Source organism: Phyllobates terribilis, unplaced genomic scaffold (genome assembly GCF_046119375.1).
Source record: "Phyllobates terribilis strain yellow unplaced genomic scaffold, ASM4611937v1 Scaffold_5__5_contigs__length_657084704, whole genome shotgun sequence".
Classification (NCBI taxonomy): Eukaryota; Metazoa; Chordata; class Amphibia; order Anura; family Dendrobatidae; genus Phyllobates; species Phyllobates terribilis.
The window spans coordinates 50,457,693-50,480,610 of NW_027362765.1; the positions used below are offsets into that span (position 1 = coordinate 50,457,693).

At 44.0% G+C, this 22,918-nt stretch overlaps 1 pseudogene; it reads left to right on the forward strand.

Moving 5' to 3' along the window:
- The window catches only part of LOC141271437 (uncharacterized), a 150,033-nt pseudogene that overhangs the window by 17,206 nt on the left and 109,909 nt on the right, over positions 1 to 22,918 (forward strand).

Here is a 22,918-nt window from a genome sequence, read left to right on the forward strand (position 1 = left end):
GGAAATTATAGGCCTGTAAGCTTAACCTCTACTGTGGGTAAAATCCTGGAGGGTTTCCTAAGAGATGCTATAATAGAGTATCTGAAGAAGAATAACCTCATGACCCAATATCAACATGGGTTTACGAGGGACCGTTCCTGTCAAACTAATCTGATCAGTTTTTATGAGGAGGCAAGTTCTTGACTGGACCAAGGAAATGCAGTGGATGTTGTGTATATGGACTTTTCAAAAGCTTTTGATACGGTTCCACACAAAAGGTTGATACATAAAATGAGAACAATGAGGATAGGGGAAAATATATGTATGTGGGTTAAGAATTGGCTCAGTGATAGGAAACAAAGGGTGGTTATTAATGGAAAACACTCAGACTGGGTCTCAGTTAACAGTGGGGTACCACAGGGGTCAGTATGGGGCCCCCTTCTTTTTAACATATTTATTAATGACCTTGTAGGGGGCATACAGAGTAATATTTCAATATTTGCAGATGACACTAAACTCTGCAGGGTAATCAATACAGAGGAGGACAATTTTATATTACAGGAGGATCTATGTAAACTAGAAGCTTGGGTTGATAAATGGTAATGCACTTGGGCAGAGGAAATAAAATGTATAATTATATGCTTAATTGTAAAACACTGGGCAAAACTGTAACTGAAAAAGACCTGGGTGTATTGGTGGATGACAAGCTCACGTTTAGTGGCCAGTGTCAGGCTGCTGCTGCAAAGGCAAATAAAATAATGGGATGCATTAAAAGAGGCATAGATGCTCATGAGGAGAACATCATTTTACCTCTATACAAGTCATTAGTGCGACCACACTTAGAATACTGTGTACAGTTTTGGTCTCCGTGTATAAGAAAGACATAGCTGAACTAGAGAGGGTGCAGAGAAGAGCGACCAAGGTTATTAGAGGACTGGGGGGTCCGCAATACCAAGACAGGTTATTACACTTGAGGTTATTTTCTGTGGAAAAAAGAAGGCTTAGGGGTGATCTTATTACTATGTACAAGTATATGAGGGGACAGTACAAAGACCTTTCTACTGATCTTTTTACTCTGAGGCCAGAGACGGGGACAAGGGGGCATCTTCTACGTCTGGAGGAAAGAAGGTTTAATCATAATCACAGACGGGGATTCTTTACTGTAAGAGCAGTGAGACTATGGAACTCTCTGCTGCATGATGTTGTAATGAGTGATTCACTATTAAAATTTAAGAAGGGCATGGATGCCTTTCTTGAAAAGTATAATATTACAGGTTATATATACTAGATTCCTTGATAGGGCGTTGATCCAGGGAACTAGTCTGATTGTCGTATGGAGTCGGGAAGGAATTTTTTTCCCCAATGTGGAGCTTAGTGTTTGCTACATGGGGTTTTTTGCCTTTCTCTGGATCAACATGTTTGGCTATGGGTTGAACTAGATGGACTTAGTCTTCCTTCAACCTTAAAAACTATGTATGTAGTGTATGCCAAAATGCAAGTAGTACCTGTCGGATACTTTGAAAAGTTAGCTGTGTATGTGAGCAAATGTGCCACCCAGGACAGGCATCTTCGTGGCCTATCAAAATGATGAGTGGTGGCTGTGAGAAGTGTGGTGTGGATGTGTGAGATGACTGTGGGGTGCGCTTAGCTCAGTTTCAGCCTATTGTGGTTGTTGAATGTACAAGTGATTGTGAGAAGCGGAGTCCCCCTTTACAAACACATCCAAGTCACGAGTGCAGCAAGTGGGTGATATTTATAACATTCCAGTTTATACAATCTGAAAATACAACATCTACATGTTATATCTCCTCATATGTTCCCTTATTATCTCCTGTAATTGTGTTATTACATGGGAGCTTTATGATGTAACATCGTCATCTTTTTCCCATTCAGGTCCCTACAATATCAGATCCTCTCAGTGGGAGTCCGGTAAATAAGAGAATTTTCGTGATTAATCCGTCAAGGATTGATCTGGAAAAGGACAAGATGGTGGAGAGGATATTACACCTCACCCTAGAGATCCTTTTTCGACTTACTGGAGAGGTGAGAGATTCTGATGACGTCACATTACATCATTCTTATCTATGGGAATAACTGATGTACAGAACTGGAGAGGTGAGGACTCTGGAAATGTCTGTAGTGAGATTTATTAATGTGTCTCTCCATAACCAGAATTATACAGTAGTGAAGAAGACCTCTAGTAATCGCTGTCAGGCCCCTGTGTCTGAGGGATGGGAAAGACCCCTGAGCCCAATGACCGGGCCTCCATCTCACCCCCTGATTCATGAGGACATCAATTACCAGAAGATCCTAGAAATCACCTACAAGATGATTGAGCTGCTGACTGGAGAGGTGACACTGCTGGGAATGCTGGGACATTATACAGTAATGCTATGAAGGGGTCGGGAGGAATGATAATATCATTGTGTGTGTCAGGTTCCTATAAGGTGTCAGGATGTCACCGTCTATTTTTCAATGGAGGAGTGGGAGTATTTAGAAGGACACAAAGATCTGTACAAGGATGTCATGATAGAGGTTCTTCAGCCCCTCACATCACCAGGTAATAGACAGGACTAAATACACATGGCCTATAATTATCTGTATGTAAGGAATGAATTCAGTCCCTGTATGTGTTTCCTCCAGTTCTATCCAGTAAGAGGACAACACCAGAGAGATGTCCCCGTCCTCTTCTTCCACAGGACTGTAAACAAGAAGATCCCAATGTTCCTCAGGATCATCAGGTAGATGGAGAGAAGGTGTCATGAGATCTCCCCTATGATTTGTAGAAGGCTGTGAAGGTCTTGTGTTCAATTTTGTTTTTGTTTTATCCACCAGTGTAGATGACAGGATTAGAGCTGATCATAGATGTGACTTCTCCATCTGTCTGTGACTTTTACAATATTTGTTTAAGGGTAAAGATCTGACCCATATTAATACTACAGAGACATATGTGAGGGGTGATGAGCGGTGTAAAGAGGCGATTCCTACAGATAACAGCCCTGGTGAGTAGTAACCTCTAAATGCAGAGGAGTCACAGTTTCTCGTCACTGGCTGTCACTGCTTCATCGGCGGTCTAGTCTGACCATGTCACCATTCTGCCACTATCCCACTGCATGCTCCTCCACCCAAAACTGTCCCTTTTAGTTTGAGCATTTACTTAAGAAATTGTATTGGAGCCATCCATTGTTGAATCTGCAAGGCCAGAAAATAAAAATTCCCCCTTATTAGTAGAGTAAATTAAATGTAATAATTTTTCATCTTGGCCAAATGTGAATCTCAGTACAGTGACTATTCAGTTTCTGTGAGAAAAGACGCGTCCAACTTCGAAGAGGTTCACGATAAACTACAATAAAACACATTACACCTAAGCCAGGATATATTTCTAAGTTGTGCGTGGTTGATGGCTGTAATGACTCCATTTCATGAATTTCATGAATTTCATGATGTTTTCTATACTAAGGAATGAAAATTAAAGAGTTTGTCCACAACTATTAGCAATGCCCCCATAGATTTAAATTGTGGCAACACGTCTTTTTGTAAATATCTTGTGTGTTCTTTATTGCCTGTGAGCGGCGCTATCGCTGGCTGCTCACCAGGCATCACGTGACCCCGACTGCAGCCGGCTCCGACATCTTCTAATGTCACGTCAAGTTCTGGCTGCAGCCGGGCGTGATCCAGTGATGCGCACCCTCCTGATTGATTCACCATGCGTCACAGCCCAGCATCCACTACGCACTTTCCGTCTCCTTTGCTTTCATTGGGAAAGCGCGCAGTGAATTCTGGTTTATTGCCACAATTTAAATCCATGGGGGCAATGTTAATTGTTGTAGACAACCTCTTTAATGCACAATCTCTCCTAAAATGGGAAGCAGTAATACTTTTTCTACCTTTCTAGTGAGGACTTATAGTCGCTCCAATGGTTCATCATAAATGAGAGCAACTCTGGTTTAGTGCACTATGTTGAAAAGTTCTCTCTAAATGTCTAATATGTCTTAAAGAAACGATCAAGCAGAAAATATTGTTACCTATGATAGTTTGGATTGCCAAATACTAGCATGTCACATACTCGAATTCAGGTGCACAAAATTTTTTGCTCCAACGGCCACATTGTCATACTGAACCTATCCCAAGGGCCACAAAAAAATTTAATGGGGTACTTACATGAATACATCACTAGAACCACCTTCCATTCTGCTCCAAAAAAAAATCAGTATGAACACACGCTAACTTAAACTGAGTTTTTGCGGCAGAAACTTACCAAATTCTCATAATTTCAGATGTTTAAGTTTTGAGGATTTTTAAGTTTTAACATAGCCATGAAGCACATTATGGATTGTTACATGTGTACAAGATCAGAATCCCCAGTACATGAATGCTGCATCGGAACCACCATCAGTACATGTATGCAGCACCAAGCTTAGTACAGCGATCAATTGTAATGTCAGGTCAGCCCCATATATAATTTTATTGCTTGAACCTACAATTCCCAGTAAGTCCTTAACAATGGTAAGAAAATATTGGGAGATTTTGTAACCAGCCATCATCAAACTGTGGACCATACAGGAGCCACAGTACTGAAGAGACACAGGCAGGATCACAAATAAACATTTACATCCAGGTACCTTATAGGTGACATCTTTTGGGGTCCATTTTTTCCTGTTACCCCTGCGAAAATAAAAAAAATTGGGTCTAAAGTAACATTTTTGTGAAAAAAGTTAAATGTTAATTTTTTTCATCCACATTCCAAAAATTCCTGTGAAGCACCTGAAGGGTTAATGCAGTTTTTTGAATGGTGTCACTTTTGGGTATTTTCTGTCATAAAGACCCCTCAAAGTGACTTTAAATATGATGTGGTCCCTAAAAAAATGGTTTTGTAAATTTTGTTGGAAAAATGAGAAATTGCTGGTCAAGTTTTAACCCTTATAGCTCCCCCATAAAAAAAAATTTTGGTTCCAAAATTGTGCTGATGTAAAGTAGACATGTGGGAAATGTTATTTATTAACTATTTTGTGTGACATATCTCTCTGATTTAAGGGCATAAAAATTCAAATTTTGAAAATTGCAAAATTTTTGCAAAATTTCCGTTTTTCCCACAAATAAACGCAAGTGATATCAAAGAAATTTTACCACTATCATGAAGTACAATATGTCACGAAAAAACAGTCTCAGAATCAGGGGGATCCGTTGAAGCGTTCCAGAGTAATTACCTCATAAAGTGACAGTGGTCATAATTGTAAAAATTGGCCTGGTCATTAACGTGCAAACCACTTTGGGTTGTAAAGGGGTTAAGGGAGGGTTATGAAAGGGGGCATAGTATAGTGAATGGTAAGGGAAGACTTTATGCATAGAGGCAGTGTAGGGAGATATTATAGAAAAGTGTAGTTTGGGGGGGACATTATGGAGAGCAGAAGTGTGACGGAACATTATGGAGAGGGGCAGAATTGGGTGAATAATATAGAGGGCCAGATATTATGGAGAGGGCCAATTTGGGGGAGACATTATGGAGAAGGGCAGTGGGTGGGGGACATTATGGAGAGTTGCAGTGGGATAGACATTATGGAGAGAGGCAGTTTGGAGGGGACATTATGAAGAGGGGCAGTAATGTGGAGATATTTTGTGCAGGAAGCACAATGAGGATGCAATTATATATTCAGGGGGCAGCATGAGAGATATTTATGTGTTTTTTTGAGAAGATGGAAGTCTGCAGAAACAAGCTCTGGGCCTGAAATCCCATCACAGCGTCAGTACTACATGGAGACAAAAAGTATTAGAATGACTTGAATCGATCGCAGCATTGCGGGGGTTAATGTGCCGGGAGCCGTGCGGGACCGCTCCCTACACATAGTACCGGGTGTCAGCTGTGACAATCAGCTGACACCCGGCGGCGATCGCGCCCGCACAGCCTGTGTGCGCGCGCGATCACTATGACGTACTAATACGGGTCAGGCTCTTAAGTCCCAGGGCACACACGCGTATTAGTACGTCATGGGCTTTAAAGGGGTTAATTGCCCCATAATGTATACTATTGTTCCATAATGTCCCTTGGAAAGTAATAGCGAACATAAAATAAACACATTTCACGTTTGGCTCCTTCTGGAGCGCTTACTGGTGCCCGCCGCGTCCTCACCACCTCTGTGGCCTGGTGCCAGCAGCAGTGTGTTAAAGGTCAGTAGCGGTACTGCTGCGCTGCTCCTGTCCTGTCCTGCTCTCCTATCCTGTCCTGTAAAGATGCAAATACATTTCTATATAAGAAAGGAGTGGCATCTCCCGGTCAGCTCCACAGCCCGCCCAACGTCCTTTGGTGTGCCATATGCCGGGCGTTATGCTGTGCCGGCCTGCTCTAATTATACCAGAGATGTCACAGTTTTTCTCTACAGTAGTTATTGCACAAGACACTCTGTTTTCTGCCCATATTTCTAATCTGACATGTCCCTTTATGAAGTAAATATCTTTAAAATGCTTAACCCCTTTACAGCCTGGGACGTATTAGTACACACCAAGCTGTCACCCCCTGTTCAGTGCGGGCTCCGGCGCTGAGCCCACACTGAACCGGGCACATGTCAGCTGATTATTACAGCTGACATGTGGCCGCAACAACCGCGGGTGGAATCGCGATCCACCCGTGGCTGTTAACATGTTAAATGCCGCTGTCAATCTCTGACAGCGGCATTTAACATTGCCGCGCCGGAAGTGCGTCACTTACCCCGCCCATTGGTGACCCCGTCACGTGATCGCGGGTCACTGATGCGTGGGCATGACAACCCTGGGTCTGCAGCAGACCCCAGTGGTTGTCATGTGCTGATCGCTATGAGCACCACCTAGTGGTTGGCGCTGATAGCACAGGAGCATTTCTGCTACATAGAGGTGACCTGCTCATCACCTCTATGTAGCAGAGGCGATCAGACAAGTGCTGCTTCTAGTCTCTTATGGAGACTATTGAAGCAAGCAAAAAGTGAAAAAAAAAATGTTTTTAAAAATATTTAAAAAATATGAAAGTTTAAATCACCCCCCTTTTGCCCCATTCAAAATAAAATAATAAAAAAAAAACAACACATACACATATTTGGTATCGCCACGTTCAGAATCGCCCGATCTATCAATATAAAAAAAGAATTAATCCGATTGGTAAACAGCGTAACGAGAAAAAAATTCTAAACGCCAGAATTAAGTTTTTTGGTCGCCGCAACATTGCAATAAAATGCAATAATGGGCGATCAAAACATCGGATGTACCCCAAAATGGTATCAATGAAGACTTCTGCTCGGCACGCAAAAAATAATCCCTCACCCAGCCCAAGATCCCAAAAAATGGAGACACTACTGGTCTTGGAAAATGGCACCATTTTTTTTTTAGCAAACTTTGGAATTTTTTTTCACCACTTAGATAAAAAAGAACCTATACATGTTTGGTGTCTACGAACTCGTAATGACCTGGAGAATAAGAATGGCAGGTCAGTTTTAGCATTCAGTGAACATGGTAAGAAAAAATCATCTGTGGTATTGCACTTTTTGCAATTTTACCGCACTTGGAATTTTTTTCCTGTTTTCCCATACACGATATGGTAAAACCAGTAATGTCGTTCAAAAGTACAACTCGTCCCGCAAAAAATAAGCCCCCACACGGCCATATTGACCAAAAAATAAAAACGTTATGGCTCTGGGAACAAGGGGAGCAAAAAACAAAAATGGAAAATCCCAGGGTTGCGAAGGGGTTTTAACCCCTTAAGCCCCGCGGGTGGTTTGCACGTTAATGACCGGGCCAATTTTTACAATTCTGACCACTGTCACTTTATGAGGTAATTACTCTGGAACGCTTCAACGGATCCCCCTGATTCTGAGATTGTTTTTTCGTGACATATTGTACTTCATGATTGTGGAAAAATTTCTTCGATATCACTTGCGTTTATTTGTGAAAAAAACGGAAATTTGGCGAAAATTTTGAAAATTTTGCAATTTTCAAAATTTGAATTTTTAAGCCCTGAAATCAGAGCGATATGTCACACAAAAGAGTTAATAAATAACATTTCCCACATGTCTACTTTACATCAGCACAATTTTGGAACCAAAATTTTTTTTTGTTAGGGAGCTATAAGGGTTAAAAGTTGACCAGCGATTTCTCATTTTTCCAACAAAATTTACAAAACCATTTTTTTAGGGACCACATCACATTTGAAGTCACTTTGAGAGGTCTTTATGACAGAAAATACCCAAAAGTGACACCATTCTAAAAACTGCACCCCTCAAGGTGCTCAAAACCACATTCAAGAACTTTATTAACCCTTCAGGTGCTTCACAGGAATTTTTTGAATGTGGAAGAAAAAAATGAACATTTAACTTTTTTCACAAAAATGTTACTTTAGACCCAATTTTTTTTATTTTCACAGGGGTAACAAGAAAAAATGGACCCCAAAATTTGTTGTGCAATTTCCCCTGGGCACGCAGATACCCAATATTTGGAGAAAAAACACTGTTTGGGCGCACGGCAGGGCTCGGAAGGGAAGGAGCGCCATTTGACTTTTTGATTGTAAAATTTGCTTGAATAATTAGCGGACGCCATGTTGTGTTTGGAGAGCCCATGTGTGCCCAAACATTGGAGCTCCCCCACAAGTGACCCCATTTTGGAAACTAGACCCCCCAAGGCACCTATCTAGATGCATAGTGAGCACTTGGAACCCCCAGGTGCTTCACAAATTGATTCGTAACAATGAAAAAGTGAAAAAAAAAACACTTTTTCATTTTTATGAATCAATTTGTGAAGCACCTGGGGGTTCCAACTGCTCACTATGCATCTAGATAGGTGCCTTGGGGGGTCTAGTTTCCAAAATGGGGTCACTTGTGGGGGAGCTCCAATGTTTGGGCACACAGGGACTCTCTAAATGCAACATGGTATCCGCTAACAAATTGAATGGAAAATCGGCTCAAATTGTTAGCGACACCATGTTGCGTTTGGAGAGCCCCTCTGTGCCCAAACTTTGGAGCTCCCTCACAAGTGACCCCATTTTGGAAACTAGACCCCCCAAGGCACCTTTCTAGATGCATAGTGAGCACTTGGAACCCCCAGGTGCTTCACAAATTGATTCGTAATAATGAAAAAGTGAAAAAAAAAACACTTTTTCATTTTTACGAATCAATTTGTGAAGCACCTAGGGGTTCCAAGTGCTCACTATGCATCTAGATAGGTGCCTTGGGGGGTCTAGTTTCCAAAATGGGGTCACTTGTGGGGGAGCTCCAATGTTTGGGCACACAGGGACTCTCTAAATGCAACATGGTATCCGCTAACAAATTGAATGGAAAATCGGCTCAAATTGTTAGCGGACGCCACATTGCGTTTGGAGAGCCCCTCTGTGCCCAAACTTTGGAGCTCCCCCACAAGTGACCCCATTTTGGAAACTAGACCCCCCAAGGCACCTTTCTAGATGCATAGTGAGCACTTGGAACCCCCAGGTGCTTCACAAATTGATTCGTAATAATGAAAAAGTGAAAAAAAAAACACTTTTTCATTTTTATGAATCAATTTGTGAAGCACCTGGGGTTCCAAGTGCTCACTATGCATCTAGATAGGTGCCTTGGGGGGTCTAGTTTCCAAAATGGGGTCACGTGTGGGGGAGCTCCAATGTTTGCGCACACAGGGACTCTCCAAATGCAACATGATATCCGCTAACAATTTGAGCCGACAATTTGTTAGCGGATATCATGTTGCATTTGGAGAGTCCCTGTGTGCCCAAACATTGGAGCTCCATCACAAGTGACCCCATTTTGGAAACTAGACCCCCCAAGGCACCTATCTAGATTCATAGTGAGCACTTGGAACCCCAGGTGCTTCACAAATTTATTCATAAAAATGAAAAAGTGTTTTTTTTTTCACTTTTTCATTTTTACGAATCAATTTGTGAAGCACCTGGGGGTTCCAAGTGCTCACTATGCATCTAGAAAGGTGCCTTGGGGGGTCTAGTTTCCAAAATGGGGTCACTTGTGGGGGAGCTCCAAAGTTTGGGCACAGAGGGGCTCTCCAAACGCAATGTGGTGTCCGCTAACAATTTGAGCCGATTTTCCATTCAATTTGTTAGCGGATACCATGTTGCATTTAGAGAGTCCCTGTGTGCCCAAACATTGGAGCTCCCCCACAAGTGACCCCATTTTGGAAACTAGACCCCCCAAGGCACCTATCTAGATTCATAGTGAGCACTTGGAACCCCAGGTGCTTCACAAATTGATTCATAAAAATGAAAAAGTGTTTTTTTTTTCACTTTTTCATTTTTACGAATCAATTTGTGAAGCACCTGGGGGTTCCAAGTGCTCACTATGCATCTAGATAGGTGCCTTGGGGGGTCTAGTTTCCAAAATGGGGTCACTTGTGGGGGAGCTCCAATGTTTGGGCACACAGGGGCTCTCCAAACGCAACATGGCGTCCGCTAACAATTTGAGCCGATTTTCCATTCAATTTGTTAGCGGACACCATGTCGCGTTTGGAGAGCCCGTGATGTGCCTAAATAGTGGAGCTCCCCCACAAGTGTCCCCATTTTGGAAACTATACCCCTCAAGGATTTTATTAAGGTGTATAGTGAACATTTTGAACCCAGAGGTACGGCACATTATTTGTTTACATTAGGTCATCATATTGAATAAGTTGTCATTATTCTTGAGCGCAAGTGCTCGCTACTTGAGTTTGCATCGGGTACTCAGGTATGCACCATGTACAGCGTGTGCTCGAGTGACATGCTCGAGTCCCTGCTCCGCATGTTTCACGGTTATTAGACACCCAAAAAAAAACATGCGGGGATCGCTCGTGCATGGCAGGCAATCCCCGTAAAGTTTTTTGGCCGCGAAGCATATGGGGCAGAGACTCGAGCATGTCACTCAAATACCCACGATACTCAATGCATACCAGAGCACCCGATGCAAACTCAAGTAGCGAGCACTTGCTCTCAACACTAGTCGCCATATCGTCATCTTTTTTTCTTACTTTTGAAAAAAATCCCAACCCCAGCCCTAACCCTAGCACAACCCTAGCCCCAGCACAACCCTAGCCCCAGCACAACCCTAGCCCCAGCACAACCCTAGCCCCAGCACAACCCTAGCCCTAAACCCAGCCCTAACCCTAGCCCAATCCTAACCCAAGAGTTTATTTTTGACGCCGTTCCTTGTGCGGTATAAGTGATTAGACGACTTTATTCTTCGGGTCGGTGTGATTACAGCAATGCCAGAATCATATGGGGTTTTTATGACTGACAGCTGTCACACACTAAAAGACGCATTTTTTGTAAAATCTAGTTTTTGCATCGCCATATTTTGAGAGCTATAAATTTTCCAGATTTTGGCAGACAGTCATGTGACGGCTCGTTTTTTGCGGGATGACTTGACGTTGTTATTGGTGCCATTCTCAGGCACGTGACATTTTTTGATCGCTTTCTATTCCGATTTTTGGGAGGCAGAATAAACAAAAACCAACAATTCAGGAATTGTTTTTTTTTTTTTATTCTGTTCCGCGTGTGGTAAAATTGATGAGGTAGCTTTATTCTTTGGGTCAGTACGTTTACAGCGGTACCACATTTGTATCATTTTTCTATGTTTTGGCGCTTATACACAATAAAAGCTATTTTATAGAAAAAAATATTTTTTAGTATCGCTTTATTCTGAGAGCTATAACTTTTTTATTTTTCGGCTCATGGAGCTGTATGGTGGCTTGTTTTTTGCGGGATGAGATGACGTTTTCAGCGGTATCAATTTTATTTATATGCGTCTTTTTGATCGCGTGTTATTCCACTTTTTGTTTGGCGGTATGGTGATAAAGCATTGTTTTTTGCTTCGTTTTTTTTTTTTTTTTTTACCGTGTTCACTGAAGGGGTTAACTAGTGGGACAGTTTTATAGGTCAGGTTGTTCCGGACGCGGCGATACCAAATATGTGTACTTTTATTGTTTTTTTTTTATTTTTTTTATAATAATATTTATTGATGGGTACATTATATTTTTATTTTTGGTGTATTATTTTTTTTATTTTTTTATAATATTTTTGCACATTTTTTTTTTTTTTTTTTTCCACTTTCACACAGTTTATACACTTTATTACTTTGTCCCACTCTGGGACTTTCACTTTTTTTTTTCTGATCGCCTGCATGGCACAGGAATGGAGCACCATCCCTATGCCATGAAGGCTGTCAGAAGTGCACAGTGTGAAGATTGCTTGGAGATGCACTGCGCATGTCCAAGCAATCTTCCTGCTCTCTGGTGACCCGGATGTTGTCATGACGACATCGGGTCGTCATGGCAACACCCGGGAAGCCTTTGCAGACTGCGCTGGAAGCCGGAAGAGGAGGTGAGTATCGCCGATCACCTCCCCTTGCCCCCGCAATGCCGCGATCGACTTCGATCGCAGCATCGCGGGGGTTAATGTGCTGGGAGCGGTGCAGGACCGCTCCCTGCACATAGTACCGGGTGTCAGCTGTGATAATCAGCTGACACCCGGCGGCGATCGCGCCCGCACAGCCTGTGTGCGCGCGCGATCGCGATGACGTACTAATACGGGTCAGGCTCTTAAGTCCCAGGGCACAGACGCGTATTAGTACGTCAGATGTTATTAAGGGGTTAACCTGATCCAAGTGTTTCTAAGATTGTTTTTCCCATGACACTGTGTATTTTTAGTTAGTTGTAATTTTAGGTTAATTTGTTTTGCGTTTCTTTATGAAAAAGCCTGAAATTTGCCAAAAAGTTTGAAGAATTTGAAAGGTTTGCATATAGGGAAAATATATATATTCTTGTACCGTGTTAACCAGTAGATAGAAAAATATTTAGATTTGAGAGTCCTCAGTGGTTGCACATACAGGGTCGCCATTAGTGTTGAGCCACCCCCGTAGTGTTCGGGTTCGGTTCGGTTCGTCGAACACCGGGATGTTCGAGGAACTGTTCGTCGAACTGTTCGTCGAACACCTTAGAACACCGTCGAACACCGTTAAAACCAATGGCAGGCAAACAAAAACACATAGAAACACATAGAAAACACCTGCAAAGGTGTCCAAAAGCTGACAAACTGCTCAGAAGACACTCTCTTTAAAAAAGCCGGCCGGCAAATTCAGCAGCGGCATACACCGGTACCCGACAATTTAGACAAGAAGGAATAGAGCATCACACATAGATTAGATAGATAGAAACATGTCAGTCACACATATAAGAAGCACAGTGACAGTGTTGCTTACTGTACTTGTCATTTAGTGTAAAGGATTTATCAAAAAAAATAATAGTGTTTTCATGCACCGTCTCTTTAAAAAAGCCGGCTGGCAATTCAGCATCTGTACCCGACAATTTAGAACAGAAAGAATAGAGCTTCACACATAGATTAGATAGATAGAAACATGTCAGTCACATATATAATAAGTACAGTGATAGTGTTGCTTACTGTACTTGTCATTTAGTGTAAAGGATTTATTTAAAAAAATAATAGTGTTTTCATGCACTGTCTCTTTAAAAAAGCCGGCCGGCAATTCAGCAGCGGTACCCGACAATTTATAACAGAAAGATAGAGCATCACACATAGATTAGATAGATAGAAACATGTCAGTCACATATATATGAAGTACAGTGATAGTGTTGGTTACTGTACTTGTCATTTAGTATTAAAATAAAGGATTTATTATTAAAAAAATTGGCGTGGGGTTCCCCTTAATTTTAGGCTGTAGCGGAGGTTAAGCAGACGGCTGGGGCAGATGTTTGAAGCCTGGGAGGGGGGTAATACCCACGGAGCTTCCCAGGCTACTAATATCAGCCCCCAGCTGAATACATAGCCTTTACTAGCTATTAAAATGGGGGACCCCCCAAAAAAAATGACGTGGGGTCCCCCCTAATTTAATAGCTAGCAAAGGCTAGGCAGACAGCTGGGGGCTGATATTAATAGCCCAGGAAGGGAGCCATGAATATTGGCCCCCTCCCAGGCTAGAAACACCAGCCGTCAGCCGCCCCAGAAATGGCGCATTCATAGGATGCGCCAATTCTGGCACTTAGCCTCGCTCTTCCACGCTGCCCTGGTGCGGTGGCAGGGGGTAATAGGGTTGGGGTTGATGTCAGCTTATAATGCCAGCTGACATCAAGCCCAGGTTAGTAATGGAGAGGCGTCTATAAGACACCCCCATTACTAACCCCATAGTCAAAGTTAAAAAAAACACAAACACCCAGAATAAAGTCCTTTAATTGAAATAAAGACACAATCCTTTATTGTTCTAAATTAAACCATACTTACCGTCACGCCCATTCCAGCTGAAGCCAACGATCTCCTGCAATAAAAGAAAAATAATAAAGCAACCTCATCCTTACCTTTCCATGGTTCCCACGACAGCTTCAGCTCTGCTACATCGAGATGACCGGCTGGACCGCAGCAGAACGCTGCCATCCAGCCTGTCATCCCGCAGACACTGAGAAGCGCAGGCTTGCTTGCGCTCCACAGTGTCTCTCTGTGACGACATCCAGATGAGCCGAGTTAATGTCCAATGAACTCGGCTCACCTCATGCACGTCACTGACAGCGTGGGAAAATTCTCCTGCACTCAGCGCTTCAGCGTGGGAGAATTCTCACACTGAAGCGCTGAGTGCAGGAGAATTCTCCCACGCTGTCAGTGACGTGCAGGAGGTGAGCTGAGTTCATTGGACATGAGCTCACCTTATGCACGTCACTGACAGCGTGGGAAAATTCTCCTGCACTCAGCGCTTCAGCGGGAGAATTCTCACGCTGAAGCGCTGAGTGCAGGAGAATTCTCCCACGCTGTCAGTGACGTGCAGGAGGTGAGCTGAGTTCATTGGACATGAGCTCACCTTATGCACGTCACTGACAGCGTGGGAGAATTCTCCTGCACTCACCGCTTCAGCTTGAGAATTTTCCCACGCTGTCAGTGACGTGCATGAGGTGAGATGAGTTCATTGGACATGAACTCGGCTCATCTGGATGTCGTCACAGAGAGACGCTGAGCAGCGCAAGCAAGCCTGCGCTTCTCAGTGTCTGCGGGATGAGAGGCTGGATGGCAGCGTTCTGCTGCGGTCCAGCCTGTCATCTCGATGTAGCAGAGCTGAAGCTGTCGTGGGAACCATGGAAAGGTAAGGATGAGGTTGGTTTGTTATTTTTCTTTTATTGCAGGAGATCGTTGGCTTCAGCTGGAATGGGCGTGATGGTAAGTATGGTTTAATTTAGAACAATAAAGAATTGTGTGTTTATTTCAATTAAAGGACTTTATTCTGGGTGTTTGTGTTTTTTTTAACTTTGACTATGGGGTTAGTAATGGGGGTGTCTTATAGACGCCTCTCCATTACTAACCTGGGCTTGATGTCAGCTGGCATTATAAGCTGACATCAACCCCAACCCTATTACCCCCTGCCACCGCACCAGGGCAGCGTGGAAGAGCGAGGCTAAGTGCCAGAATTGGCGCATCCTATGAATGCGCCATTTCTGGGGCGGCTGACGGCTGGTGTTTCTAGCCTGGGAGGGGGCCAATATTCATGGCTCCCTTCCTGGGCTATTAATATCAGCCCCCAGCTGTCTGCCTAGCCTTTGCTAGCTATTAAATTAGGGGGGACCCCACGTCATTTTTTTTGGGGGGTCCCCCATTTTAATAGCTAGTAAAGGCTATGTATTCAGCTGGGGGCTGATATTAGTAGCCTGGGAAGCTCCGTGGGTATTACCCCCCTCCCAGGCTTCAAACATCTGCCCCAGCCGTCTGCTTAACCTCCGCTACAGCCTAAAATTAAGGGGAACCCCACGCCAATTTTTTTAATAATAAATCCTTTATTTTAATACTAAATGACAAGTACAGTAACCAACACTATCACTGTACTTCATATATATGTGACTGACATGTTTCTATCTATCTAATCTATGTGTGAAGCTCTATTCTGTCTGTTATAAATTGTCGGGTACCGCTGCTGAATTGCCGGCCGGCTTTTTTAAAGAGACAGTGCATGAAAACACTATTATTTTTTTAAATAAATCCTTTACACTAAATGACAAGTACAGTAATCAACACTGTCACTGCACTTCTTATATATGTGACTGACATGTTTCTATCTATCTAATCTATGTGTGAAGCTCTATTCTTTCTGTTCTAAATTGTCGGGTACAGATGCTGAATTGCCGGCCGGCTTTTTTAAAGAGACGGTGCATGAAAACACTATTATTTTTTTTGATAAATCCTTTACGCTAAATGACAAGTACAGTAAGCAGCACTTTCACTGTACTTCGTATATATGTGGCTGACATGTTTATATCTATCTAATCTATGTGTGAAGCTCTATTCTTTCGGTTCTAAATTGTCGGGTACAGGTGTATGCCGCTGCTGAATTGCCGGCTTTTCATGTTTCACTGTTGGCACTGTTCCCATCGATTTGGGCAATCACTGTAATGCCACAACCACCATGGCTGTGGCATTACAGTGAGTGGCAGACAATCCCTGCATGATTGGTGCTCTAAATAGCGCCAGACATGCAGGACACGCTTTTGGCGCACGAACAGTTATCGAACATAACCTCGAACAGCCGAATTTTTTGCAAATCGTTCGGGTTCGTCGAACAACTCGAACACCGCCCAAAACAGCTCGAATTTGAGATTGGCGAACAGTTCTAGTCGAACACCGCTCATCTCTAGTCGCCATGTCCAGATCAGGTCCGACAATCAGACGACAGTAGCTTATATAAATCACCAGGGAGGAACAAGATCACGCTCCCTTATGGTAGTGGCAAACAGAATCCTGCATCTAGCAGAACAGCATCTCCTATCCCTCAGTGCTCTTTACATCCGGGGAGTAGAAAATTCTAGGGCAGATTTCCTCAGTCGCCACACTTTAAGACAAGGAGAGTGGGCTCTAAACCCAATAGTCTTCCAACAGATTATCCATCTATGGGGGTCACCGGACATAGATTTGTTCGCCACCAGGGCGAACAGGAAAGTGGAGAGGTTCTGTTCACTAAATCTAACAGAGAATCCCTATGCTGTAGACGCTCTCCAGATACACTGGAAGTTCAGGAGGGCCTACGCTTTTCCTCCGATAGTAATGATTCCGGCAGTTGTGAGGAAAATTCGGGAGGAGGGGGCGAGGATAATTCTGATAGCCCCCTTTTGGCCAAAAAGACCCTGGTTCTCCCTGCTTCACATAATGTCGATCTCGGATCCCTGAGTCCTGCCGGACAGGCCGGACCTTCTCATCCAGGGGCCGATGTTCCATGCACAAGCCAAAGGTTTCCATCTGGTGGCTTGGAATTTGAAAGGTTGTTACTGAGCAATAGGGGGTTTTCACCAGGCATAGTTTCCACTCTATTGGGTAGTAGGAAGCCCATAACAACTAAGATTTCTACCAGAATCTGGGGAATATTCCTGGATTTCATAGACTCCCCATTGTCAGATAAACCTCCAATTAAAGATGTCCTAGAATTTTTACAGAAGGAACGTGACCTGGGGTTAGCTACGGGGACACTTAAAGTTCAGGTGTCCGCCCTAGGGGTGCTCTATAATTGCAACCTGGTGGGGAACAGGTGGGTCTCTAGATTCATTAAATCCTGTTCCAGAGCTAAACCAGTTCGGGCTCTCAGAGTTCCTCCTTGGGACCTGAATTTGGTTTTAAACGCATTGTCTGGCGACCCATTTGAACCCCCGCAGGTTATCTCTCCAAAGTTCCTCACCCTCAAAACGATTCTCCTAGTGGCCCTTACGTCGGCCCATAGGGTGAGTGACCTGCAGGCCCTTTCTGTTGATCCCCCATACACCCAAATTCATGATGACCGGGTCGTCCTACCTACAGATCCGGCATACCTTCCGAAAGTAGTTTCCAGATTCCACTGAAATCAAGAGATTGTGCTTCCCTCATTCTGCAGTAACCCAAAAAACCCCGGGGAGGTTAGATTCCACAATCTAGATGTTAGAAGGGCGTTACTACAATACATAGACATGACTAGTCAGTGGAGGAAGGACAAGCCCTTGTTTCTGGCCTTTCAGGGGAGTAGGAAAGGTCACGGGGTATCAAAGGGAACTATTTCTAGGTGGCTTAGGGAGGCCATTTGTCTATCTTACACATCTATAGGTGTTCCGGCACCGGATGGTATTAAAGCTCTTTCCACCAGAGCTGTAGCGACCTCCTGGGCAGAGAGAGCAGACGTCTCAATTGACCAGATATGTAAAGCTGCTACTTGGTCTGCACCATCCACCTTCTACAAGCACTATCGGTTGGACCTATCCTCCTCTGACCTTACCTTTGGGAGAAGGGTACTTCAGGCGGTGGTCCCTCCCTAGGGTGCTCATATTCTCCAAAATTCTCTCAAGGTGTGCTGTCATGGGTGAGGGGAAAACACCAAGGTTACTTACCGGTAGCCGGTTTTTCCTGAGCCCATGACAGCACCCGTAGTTTCCCCCCCCTGTCTTTCTCACACCCTGGTGAACCACTTTACGTTTTGGTTGATAATATATATATATATATAGTATGTGTTGGTTATGTGTCTAACCTTTTCTGGAGGTCCTCTCAATGCTCTGCAATCCAACTGAAGCGAGCGAGAGGTATCGCCCTTTTATTTCAGACGGTTTCCTGTCCTTGGTGGGGCGGATCCCTCTCTCAAGGTGTGCTGTCATGGGCTCAGGAAAAACCGGCTACCGGTAAGTAACCTTGGTGTATCAACAAATGGAGTCTTACTAAACATCAAATATCTCACAAAGGGAGAAGCCATTATCATACGTAGAAGATGGGAAATGTTTTACTTGAAAATCATATTTTGTTGACCACAAAGGAAAACTCACACAGGTATAAACAATATATTTTTGAGAAACTTTACACGAAAACACATATCAAATTAACAACAAAGAAGTAAACGAGAAAGTAAGTTAGAACTTACATTTGAATTAAAATATATGAAGTTATTAATATACATCTGTTATCTAAAAATCTAATTAAATGAAATATTCCTTTGAATATTTCAGTTACATATTTATATATTCACTATATGGACAAGAGTATTGCAACACCTCCCAAAAAATACCCAATATTTACTTCTTCTTCCTAATGTAGTGCCGGCATCCCTTCACGTGGTCCCTTTTCCCCAGCAGGGATGCCAGCTCACTCACCGCTGAGGCCCCTGTCCTTCTCCTTCTGGGTTGGGTAGTGCCTGAGGTGCGCGCATGACACACAGTTTCCCGGGCAATGCGCTTAGGGTGTGCGCATGCCCCCGGCTCTTAAAGGGGCCACGCGTGCAGTCCTAAAGTGTCCCCAGCCAATAACTGGAGGACACTTACTATTTAATGCATCTCCTCCAGCATGGAGGTGCCCGAGCAACGTTGTATGTTTGTCACTAACACGCTTGCTAGTTCTCAGGTACCAGTGCTCGTATCCAGTATACCTGCCTGTCTATCAGCCGTGCCCGCCTGTGCTTGTCAAGTCTACCATTCCTGGCCGTTCCTGCCTCCTGTCCCTTGGGGATCAGCTGCCATCCACCCGAGTTCAGTCCTGGTGTAGCACCTGGTTCCGCCTCTCTCGTCTCTCCTCGAATCGCGGTATCGTCAGTCGCCATGCATCTGAGGTCGGACATGGTGAGGCACCTAGTCACACCCCTCCAGGCTCTCCTCGGATCATGGAAGAGTGGTTCCACCACCCAGTCTATTACAGCTAACTTGTAATCTCAGCGATCTGCCATTCATCAGTCTCTTTCAGTCCACAATCTCTGTGTGTGAACAAAGTCCTTAACTTTTCTACACTACTGTAACACTAATGCCGATTCCCCAGCATGTTACCCACTCCTCCTCCTGGCAGGGACACAGACATACTCACCACTGCAGTTGCTTGGCACCGTCTCCCTGTCTCGCCTTGGTCCCTGGCTCCCAGGTACTGGGCAATGCATGCAGGTCTTCCAGCGGCATGCCTAGTGTGCACGAATACTCCCCTTCTCTTGAAGGGGCAGCGTGCACATTCTGAAAATGCAACCAGCCCATAGCATCTAGTATTTAAGGCACACTCCCCAGCAGGGAGTTGTCTGCACAATGTCCTTGTGACTACACAGCGTTTATTCTTAATTATGCCAGATGTATTTTTCAGTAGGTCAAGGGATATGAGCCATTGTTTATATGAGCCTGTAAATTGACTCTTGTACAGTCATGGCCAAAAGTTTTGAGAATGACACCAAAATTATATTTTCACATGATCTGCTGGCCTCTGGTTTTTATTAGTGTTTGTCAGATGTTTATATCACATACAGAAATATAATTGCAATCATATTATGAGTACCAATAGGTTATATTGACAGTTAGAATGAGTTAATGCAGCAAGTCAATATTTGCAGTGTTGCCCCTTCTTCTTCAAGACCTCTGTAATTCTCCCTGGCATGCTCTCAATCAACTTTTGGACCAAATCCTGACTGATAGCAGTCCATTCTTGCATAATCAATGCTTGCATTTTGCCAGAATTTGTTGGTTTTTGTTTGTCCACCCGTCTCTTGATGATTGACCACAAGTTCTCAATGGGATTAAGATCTGGTGAGTTTCCAGGCCATGGACCCAAAATCTCTATGTTTTGTTCCATGAGCCATTTTGTTATCACCTTTGCTTTATGGCAAGGTGCTCCATCATGCTGGAAAAGGCATTTTTGGGCGCCAAACTGCTCTTGGACGGTTGGGAGAAGTTGCTCTTGTAGGACATTCTGGTACCATTCTTTATTCATGGCTGTGTTTTTAGGCAAGACTGTGAGTGAGCCGATTCCCTTGGCTGAGAAGCAACCCCACACATGAATGGTTTCAGGATGCTTTACAGTTGGCATGAGACAAGACTGGTGGTAGCGCTCACCTCTTCTTCTCCGAATAAGCTGTTTTCCAGATGTCCCAAACAATCGAAAAGGGGATTCATCAAAGAAAATGACTTTGCCCCAGTCCTCAGCAGTCCACTCCCTGTACCTTTTGCAGAATATCAGTTGGTCCCTGATGTTTTTTCTGGAGAGAAGTGGCTTCTTTGCTGCCCTCCTTGAAACCAGCCCTTGCTCAAAGAGTCTCCGCCTCACAGTGCGTGCAGAAGCACTCACACCAGCCTGCTGCCATTCCTGAGCAAGCTCGGCACTGCTGGTAGTCCGATCCCGCAGCTGAAACAGTTTTAAGATACGGTCCTGGCGCTTGCTGGTCTTTCTTGGGCGCCCTGGAGCCTTTTTGACAACAATGGAAGCTCTCTCCTTGAAGTTCTTGATGATGCGATAGATTGTTGACTAAGGTGCAATCTTTGTAGCTGCGATACTCTTCCCTGTTAGGCCATTTTTGTGCAGTGCAATGATGGCTGCACGTGTTTCTTTAAAGATAACCATGGTTAACTGAAGAGAAACAATGATACCAAGAACCAGCCTCCTTTTAAAGTGTCCAGTGATGTCATTCTTACTTAATCATGACTGATTGATCGCCAGCCCTGTCCTCATCAACACCCACACCTGTGTTAATGGATCAATCACTAAAACGATGTTAGCTGCTCCTTTTAAGGCAGGACTGCAATGATGTTGAAATGTGTTTTGGGGGTTAAAGTTCATTTTCTGGGCAAATATTGACTTTGCAAGTACAGTAATTGCTGCTAAGCTGATCACTCTTTGACATTCAGGAGTATATGCAAATTGCCATTACAAAAAATGGAGCAGTAAACTTTGGAAAAATTACTATTTGTCTCATTCTCAATACTTTTGGCCATGACTGTATGTTAATCTGTGGAATGCTTGCTGATAATGTATTGTATCAGCCCCCTGCGATTTACAAGTCTACACAATTTAGGACAAATAAGCAGGTTAATTGAACAATCGAACAATAAGGGTTTACGTCCACCCACCTTCCCCAATCCTGTGGGAGAATGCCCTGAATGGGAGCTGTGGGTACAAAAGGGGTCTGTTTCCCTCTCCAGAGAGACTCTACAGGATCAGCACAAGGAACCATGGATCCAGCTGGTGGAATATAGATCTGCTCCACTGCCCATCACTGAACTCACAAAGAGAACCCCTGTTTGGAGAACCCCTGTTGGGACTGTACTATATGTTGTTGCCGACTGGAGCTGGATATATGCGCTACGGTCATGGTAGCCTTCGTCTGGAGGAGCATGGGCTGTGACTACAGACTATTCCAGTGAAAGCTACAAAAGCTGTGGGCCAACCAAAAGTTGGGAGACAGTGGGTATTGCCTGGCATGGGTGCAGTGGAACTACCGGTTTGGGATCTTGTGAACTGGGGGCATAGCATTGTGACCGTCTACCCAGAGTTGCTGTAAGACTGTGGGCGTAAAGAATTAAAATACTTGCATTGTTTAACCTGCCTAAGTGATTATTACAATCCACAACCTCAGATCTTCACAGTCCTCCTTAGTATTAGTTGAGTAACCCTTGGCAGCTATTTGTCAGATTCCTTGATCCGGAGCCCCTGGGTCTGTGTGGCCAGGGCCTGAATCCGATCCCCTGCTGCTGATGATTCTTGTATGGCCAGGGCCTGAACCTGAAACCCATGGTCTTTGTGTGGCCAGAGTCTGAACTTGAAACCACATCTCTTAAGATCCACAATATGTTTCACATGTCCCTGCTCAAGATGTATGTGGTACTTCTTGAGTCCTCCCCCCTGCCGCCAATCATACTTGAGGGCAATTTGGAGTTACAAATTTCAAAGATTGTGGATTCTCGTCTTCAACGTCGTTCCCTTCAGTACTTTTTGTACTGGAGCGGTTGTGGTTCAGAGGAAAGGATGTGGGTTTAAGCATCAGAGGTGAAAGCCCCTAGGTTGGTTCATTCTTTCCATGCCTCTCATCCAGAGAAAACTGTTCCTGAGTGTCCGGAGGCCACTCTTAGAAGGGGGGGTACTGTCACGGGTGTGACAGCCAGTCATTCTGGATCCGGCTATAGAAGGTCGCTGCGCTTGGCCTTGCAGATACCTTCTTGATCCTTTCACCATCCCTCCCTCTCTAGGACACAGGGGTGAGCTTCACTTTCTGCTGCT